The sequence below is a fragment of the Heliangelus exortis genome, chromosome Z (genome assembly GCF_036169615.1).
Source record: "Heliangelus exortis chromosome Z, bHelExo1.hap1, whole genome shotgun sequence".
NCBI classification, from domain to species: Eukaryota; Metazoa; Chordata; class Aves; order Apodiformes; family Trochilidae; genus Heliangelus; species Heliangelus exortis.
Window position 1 is genome coordinate 21,694,133 of NC_092454.1, and position 8,494 is coordinate 21,702,626.

At 40.3% G+C, this 8,494-nt stretch overlaps 1 long non-coding RNA gene across 1 annotated transcript; it reads left to right on the forward strand.

Moving 5' to 3' along the window:
* The first annotated feature begins 1,871 nt into the window (after positions 1–1,871).
* On the forward strand, positions 1,872–7,492 carry LOC139789783 (uncharacterized). Its single transcript, XR_011723247.1, has 3 exons — positions 1,872–2,060; positions 5,782–5,880; positions 7,133–7,492. It is a non-coding gene; the product is annotated as an uncharacterized lncRNA (long non-coding RNA).
* The last annotated feature ends 1,002 nt before the right edge of the window (positions 7,493–8,494 follow it).

The following is an 8,494-nucleotide window of genomic DNA, read 5'->3' on the forward strand; positions in this document are numbered from 1 at the left end:
GATGCTTCCCTGAATTCTAGGTTATTCTGCTTTGTGCCTCTGCTGTGTGCATCAAGGTGTATGATATTCAGGGCAGTGAAATAGACTATCATTTCTGAGATACAAAATGTCTGCTGTGGCAGAATGAGTTTTGCAGTCACAAGCATGTAATTTTGTCTAGCATGAGCTACATGACAATTAGAACAAAAGGACCTTATTTTGAAAAAGAAAAAGCTTTTCATCCAGAGGCTATGAGAAAGTATGAAAAGTAAATAAGCAGACCACCTCCTAACAAACAGATTATTTTGAGGTATGTTAAATCTCCAAAATCAAGATCAGAAGAACACACAAATAACAGAAAATCTTGCCTGTCAAAATTTTTTATAATAATGAGAGCCTTTCATTGTACTGAGAATGGTTTGCACAATTTTCTGATACGCTTAGTGAAATTATTTTGATTATAAATATAATTTCTTGATTAAAACCAAAATGGAGCTGAAAAGAAAATAGTTAATTTTTCTGGTCTTTTCCTCCTGTCTTCCACTTACTCTTCCACCTCATTCACTGAGGGGATAAACAGGAATACCAAATTATATTTATTTTAATTTCTTCTGATTTGAAAGGAAGTGAATATTGTTTCCAATTGATGAGAAATACATTTTAGCATGAATCATTTAATTGAAAAATAAGTACATTAAAATATTAATATATTTGCATATTTTCATATGCAGATTTCCCCAGTGAATATCTTTCAACAGCCCTACTCAGATTCTAACTTCTTCAATGCATTCAGCATTTCAGGAGGATTTAGGGGCACAGCTACAGTACTGACCATTTCCATAGTAGAATGTTCTGAATTTGAGTCTGAGGTCTTTCTCTAGTAATCAAATTGGAATTAAGGAAGTTTCCCTAATATGGATTTGAGAAGGCTCTTTAACTGGCAGGTGATAAAGTAGTTCCTTAAATAACTGCAAATTTATGCTGAGGAGCAGCTTGCCAAAGAACAATGGCAAGCTCTACCATGCCTCAATCTTTTCTGCACTGTCTTCTGTCCACTTTACAAAGTTATACAGGAACAGTTATAAGGCTGTACAATCCTCTAGTCTCTTGACACCTACCTGAAAAACAAACTCTTGATGGTGGTTTCACAGGTGGATATACATGATAAAGCATGATACTGAATAATATGCTGAGACAAGCTCTTCTACCAGCTAAACTCTTCACCAAGTCTGCATGCAGCCATGCTAATGGTGCTTTTTGGCAAATTACCTGAATCACTGTACTAGACATAGTAATAGAAGTCCTTTACTGCACCTATTCTGAATGGAGGTTTTTTCCCTGTGATGGTATCATACTCTAGAGGAGTAAAATTTTAGGGTTTGTGTCCTGTGATCTACTCTGGAATTTGATGTACACCCAAAGTCCTTCAAGGACTTTCCTGGTCATCTGGAAAGACTGTCAAGGTTCTGTCATCCTGAAGTTGTGGTTGGTGTGACTGTTTCTGTCTGTCTGCCCAAAACTATGCACTACTAGAATAGATTTATATGTCTCTCTTTAGGTATTTTTCTCCAGAAATAGTTATAAAGAAATTACTTGAAAACCAAAGTAGGAATCCCCAGGGTAGACAGGAAAGCATATAGGTAGGGTGGTGTATTTGGGATTCATCTTCTTTTTATGTTTTCTTTAGTACTTTAGCTCCCCTTTGAATGTATCCAGATGTTCGGAACTAGAATAAAATCTCTGTATTCTGTCTGCTGCTCACAGTGTGGGGAAACTCCTCCAAGAGTATTTTCCCAGAGAAGCAGTCTGTCAGCCAGTGAGAAGAGTAGAAGCCCTGCTCCCCTCTTCTGCACTCTTACCTCACTTCAGGTCATGTGAGACACTTCCCTCCAGCAGTACATCATGTTCTTGGAGAAAACAAGTCCTCGTCTTCTCAAAGTCACTGTTATTATTTTGTCTCTTGCACAGGGAGCTTGTTCTTGCAACCAGACTTCCTTCATCTCATTGAGGGAATCAAAGAACTTCATTTGTGAAAGGCTGACAAGCCCTGGCATTCTTGGAGAAACCAAACAAAGGTTAGTGTGAGTGGATATCATGAATCATTTCTATGACTAAGGGGTCAGTAGGAACTACCCCTTCCTGGTAATCTAAATTTATTAAGGTTATGGGCTGCCTAATGAATCGGTGTGTCTAAGTTAACCCAAGTGTGAGGATCATGATATTAAACATAAAAAAATAATCAGGTGAAGGTAAAGATACAGTTCTCTGTGATCTACTTAATGATGAAGCCTTTATCTCTGCATGTGCTATCAAAATGTAGTGGGCCAGTACTGCTGACTTTGTGCTTCTGTTCCCTGCTCTTTCCTGTTATTGATGCCGGACTTTGACAGTCAGTACATATTAGAAGCCACTAAAATGCCTTGTGTAGTCTTTGAGAAGACCATTCTGGCCAAAGTAAGAATGGGGGAGATTCCTTCTTTTATTCCTTCAAACTTTTATAGTTTGAAAAAGCTGGACTCACTAACTTCTAAACTACTCTTGAGTTATTTCTGTGCTTAATAGCAGAATTTTAATTAACAGAGAATTTAGATAGTGGTTTAACTTCAAAGTCCATACATTATTTGTAGGCAATTAAAGTTGTATCTGAATGCAAAAGAAAGCTACACACACAAAATACCAGCCAGTATCAAGAACAGGTGCTGTGAACACTGCTGATACTGAATCTTTTAGTGAGGCCACCTGCCTCCTTAGAAGTTGACGACTTTGGCAGCACATGATCAAGCAAGGAGAGGGAACACTTACAAAGCATGCCGTGATAGATCCTTCTGTGTGCTTCTGCCCAAGTCCCAGCTCAGTCCTGACCTGTCAGCCCACTTAAAATGACAGCTGTTAAGTATTATTCCACCACTGAAATGATGAACTGGCTGCTTGGTTGTATCCAGGCTTTCAAGCAGGTTTTACTCCTTCTTCCTTGACTCAATCTATCTTGCTAGCAACCGAGTGAAGCAACATACTCTTCATTCATATGTGGTCACCAACTGAAGTCAGCAGACCATTTAGGAAGACAAACTGGCTGTCTCTGAGTAGCAGCATAGTCTATAGTGGCATCCATTACCCTTTCAGTTATCAAATAGAAATGATGGGGCTGGTCTTTTGGGGGTCACCTGAGAGCTGTTGTGTATAAGATGAAAAACATCTTGTTCTGTGTAGCTGGCATCCAGGGGAGGAAATGAACTCTGACAAAGTGGGTAGCAAAACAATGGAAGAACAGATCATGGAAATGCCTTTTAAGCCATGTCTGTTTGTTCCAGCTTTCAAAAAAGATGACAGACCTTTCTTTGGGAAGGACTCAACTGACTAACTTAGCAGAGAACCCCATAGTTTCTCACCTAGCTCCCATTATAGTGAGGAATGAGCACTGGATGTCAGGATGCAGATTTCAATTTTAAAAAGAAGAAAGTTTTGAGTGCTTTCCAGGATCCAGCTTCAGATTGGCAGACTTGCAGATATTTTCAGGTATGAAAGGGTGCAATAAAAACCCACACATATAGAATAATGTATTATTAACAGCCCTGTCTATAGTGTTTGTGACAACCTTCTCTTTCTTCATATGTGCATGGTACCCTTGTATTTGTTATAATCTTCTATCTGAGTTTATGCAGGTGTGGTTTGATGAATGCCTTTGTTACTTGTCCATAGAATGCCATTCTGTGTAGTTTAAACATCCATTCTGCTTGGTATGATTTCACTTAGTATATACATTATTGGGCAGAATATTTTTGTTGGTTTCTTTACAATGGTAAGTGCTCTTCTTTCCAGGGTTACCACCAATGCTTTTACATTCTAATTGTTTCAGTCTTGCTGCTGGCACAGCTCATTGTGACTTCATGTCCCTGTTGGGCATGCTGAAAGATGCTTCATTATTCCTACAGAACAGAGTACACTCAACTTATCTCTGATTGAAACACTCAACTTATCTCTGATTGATGCTCTTTAAGTGAGTTTTGTCCCTATCATCTGCTCTTCCATTCTGTGTGTGTGTATGTGTATGCATTTTTACATCTGTGTGTATGTGTATCTGATACCACAACTACCTTGGAATTGTAAACTGTTTTCAATGGGCACTCTAAACTACTATGGAAGACAGGTCACCATGGAGATTTGCAGGTGAGAAACTGAGTTAGAGAAAGAGTAGAATGGAGATTTTCTCCATTTTGACATGTAAATTCGGAATGAGAAAGTGACGCCCAGAGAACTGTTGTATAGCACTTTTAGTAGGATATCTTGTACCAGGCACAACAAACAGAGGAAGCAGTGGGAGTTGTTTCTAGGGATTCTGTTTTGCAGTAGCCTCATGCTGAGACAACTGTGATGTGAAATTATGTATTCATATGTGTCAGGCTGCAGAACTGTGAAGTTCTACTTCTAGCTGGAGATCCAGTCTGAAATGGCTTGTTCCCAGTTTTGGACTCAGTATTTTCTTCTGACACCTGGAAGATTCCAAATATTCAGACTTCTAATTTAGCTGCTCATCATTGTCTATCCTGGCATTGAAGGATCAGCCTCAACATATGCATTAAGCAGAAATGGCTGTCAATATGCTTCTGAAATGTTCAGCAGAACTTGCAAGCTGAGATTTGGTCGTGACTTTACATCAGACATAGAGATGTAAAATGTTGTTGGTCAAGAATATTTGGCTCTTTAAGAGTGATCCAGTTATTTAACACAAGTCACACTTCCAATGCCTACATGGGTTAGAGAGACACTTACAAAGTGGAAGCAATTTCTTAACTTCAGCCAGAGGCAATGCAAACCCAGGACAGAGGCTGAAAAGACGTTCCAAAGTAGCTGTGCCCCAATTGCACTTTCAGCTGATGACATGGTGTGTGGCAGTTTCAAGTCAAACCTCCTCAGCAGTGAGTTGCTGACTGCTTGGTGACTTGCTTGCTGACTGCTCTGACTTCAAAGATAACACAGTATAGTGATAGAATTACCAGAAGATTTTTTTAAATTAATCTCAATCTGTAAGAACCTACTAGAACAACTCTGAAGAACCTAGCCTGCAGCCTGTCTGCAGAGCCAGGTGAGAAATAAAAAATACTGTTGGGCAACACCAAAATGTTGACCAGAAAGGTTCCCCCTGTGCAAAATGTTCCAGGATATGAATAGAAATAAATAAATCTTTCCAGGAAGCCAACTTAAATATCTCTTGACATAAAGAATTTGGATTCACTATTTATAAACACTGAAGAAAAAAATTGTCATTTGTGTAATGTTGTTACAAGATTTCTCCCACAGCCCTTAGCTCAAGCATATTTTATTGTGTGCATTAATATGTAAGCAATCGCACAGAGTGGTTTATATTTAATAAAAAAACAGAAATAGGAAATTATATGTGCAGAATAAGAAAGAACTGAGCTTTTTCTGGGCCACTGAATCTTAAAGCCTTCTGTTTCCATGGCAGTTTGTCAAAATCCTTCCTTGCCCCAACAGCAGACAATGAACTAGATTGTGACTCCATTGAGCTGAATTCCTCCAGGAAATAGCTGGGATGGATAAGATGCCATGTCCCAGCTCCCAGGGAACTACTCTGAGTTTTCTAGCTCCTAGACATGCCCTGTTTTGTGGCATTAAGCTATTCAGAGAGTTGAAATAAAACCAAACACTAAAGAGGCACATTTGTGTCAGTAAGGGCATGGTGCATGAAGGAGAAAAAAAACAACTTGATCTCTGAGCATTGTCAAGGTGACCATGCAGAAATCTTACCACCTCTTCTTCCCTCTGTGTACTGAATATGTGTAGATATTAGAAGTCATCCTGGCTTTTATTAGTTGGGGACCCAAAAGAACTTCTCAATGACAGGGAGGTCTGATCAAAGGCTTTCACCATATTCTCCAGAAAGTAACTCAAAATATACAATTTTTTTTTTTTTTTTTTTTTTTTTTCTTTTTTTAGTGTGGTTGTTTTCAGTGTAGCTATGGTTTTTAATAATTCCCAGGGAGTGGAAAGCTGATTACTTGAAACAAGTAAGTCTTGCAACAGGTCAGGAAAGCAACAAAAAAATCAAGGGTGAAATATCTTTTTTATGTTTGTTTGTGGCTGACTCTGTACTAATTGGAAAAAAAGACTGACATGTCCAAAGATTAGCCAGATACCAAATCAGACTCCGACATCAGTGTCAGACAAGTGCTGCTTTGTGTTTCAGCTGTGCAAGTCAACCCACAGAGAAGGGGCACAGACATTGCCTGTGCTACTCTGCACCTGCGATTTGTAAAGACACCTTAAGTCAGTTGAAGTAATGTGGCAAATAACCCCTTCTGCTGGCAACCAAACCTGACACCTCTCCCCAGAAACTAACATTTTGAGTGCTCTACCTCTCAGAGTGGGCATTAGAGGCACTGGAAAGTCCAGTCGCACGATGGAAGATGATATCCTCCAAGACCTGTATTCACATCCCTTTTGTTGTTATGACTACATCATGAACTGCAGGGTTGAGAGTGGGCTTAACCCCATAATCACACTGGTTTTGGTTGCACTCAGCTGGCTGGTGTTCTGAAGCACCTGTACAGTGTTCAAGAGGAACTGAGTTTAGGACAGCTTCTCAAATGACTTGGATGTGGTGTGAGGCTGGTCTTTTGGGACTCTCCCTGGGCCTGTCCCCTTCCTGACACTGTAGATTGGCTTTGGTTCTGTGTTGGGATGGTAATCCAGCCACCTCTTCTTCCCCCAGCAGTCTCTGAGCTCCAACTATGTCTCAGCACATAGCTTCCTGGAAACACATTTGGGCAGGAACATGAACCTGGAGAGATAAAAGGGCCCAGCTCTGTCTTCACAGACAGTTTGGGAGTACTGACCTTCAGCCATGAGTTGTGACTTGTTTGTGGTCTATTTGGGGTGAAAACATTCAATGAAAGACTGGGCTCCTCTATTTTCATCATGGGCCTACTGAAGCTAAAATTTCTGAAGGACTATTTTGGGTAAATTCTTGGATCTGCATGGCAAGGCTGTGCTTCTCTTCTTCTCTGGTGTAAACCAAGAGGGGTGCCACTGAAGTGCAAGGGTTAGGACTGAAAAGAAGAAAGCTTACCTACGCTTTGGTCTGCATTATTTTTCTTCATGCATGCCCTCCACTGATCTCCATTTTATGCCTTAGGCTATTTCTGTGAGCTCAACTTCAAGCACAAGTCTCTGGTCCTCAGAGAAAGCAATTTCTGTGGTGGCTGGGCACTGAAGGCTGTCAGTCTCCAAAAACAATGCAAGCCTGTGATGACTAGAGACCAAGGAAACTGATAGGTGGCTGTTCACTGCAGCATAAAGTTCAGCCCTCTACCCTAGAGCCAACCCAGTCCTGCTAGAAGGCAAGGATGCCCATTGATTTAGTGACAGGTCTGGGTCAGAGAAGAATCTGAGACAAAGGAAAAATTAATTAGAACAGGAATATGTGAGAGAGGCTGTGTATTTCAGAGTGAGTGAGAGGTAACAATGCTTCCTATAAAGCATTAGAGAACCTAACATTAGGAATGACAGATGAGCCAAATCTAGCTCTCCAAGACCATGCAGCTCCACCCCACTCCCACATATCCACAGGAGACATGGGGAAGTGCACATCTCCATGGGGAAAAGAAGGACATGCAGGAATAGCACAGAGGAAGGTTTTGCAGGGGCCTGTAGTGGTCAGCAGGTAGAGGCTATTGTCAGAGATGGGGCACAGCTTGCTGCTGCATGGCTCATCAGGGTGTACACAGCTAAGAGATCAGGGTGTACACTGGCTAAGAGGAACTTCTTGCTGCTTTCCATCAGTCTGGTGCCGGGACAAGGCACTGGGTCAGAGTGCTGGGCTACAATTTTCATCTTGTTTGACTTTCCTTATTCTGAAACTTGATCTGACCTCTGGTTTCATGCAATCTTTTAGCTTAGCAGGCAGATAGGGCACAGGAGATGAAGCGATTGCCAAGTCAGAGGATTTTCAACATAGAAGTGAGTTCCTGATATCCTAGCAAACTCCATTTTTACTTATGTATATGGTGTTACATTAATTCCTGTGGCTACAGGAAGAGATATAAAGGCTGGATATTCTGCTCATTTCACCTATCCACTGATTCAGTTGGTGTTGCCAATTTCCAATAGCTGTAAGTAAAGTTCAAAGCTCTGCTGTGCCAGCTCAAATTCTCAAGAGGGCTGGAGTATTGCTGCAAGAGCTGTTCTCAGGGCAGTCTTAATAGAGAGGATAATTGAGCTCTAAAATTTGTATTGTCATATATGTTGGAATGTGGTGCTTGTCAGTGCAGCAGTCTCGCTTTTGTGAAGCATTGAGTAGAAAAGAGAAGGATTACAAAAGAAAAATTTGAGTTTAGGAAATAATTAATTTAATTAGCATCAATCTCAGTGAGGAAAATTTTCTGAAATGTGTGAATCAGTGCTAATATAACATAAAAACATATTAAGCAATACAAAGAAAATAAACCTTGCAATGTAGCTTTCAGCTAGGTTCAACATTAAGATTTGTGCCACAGGT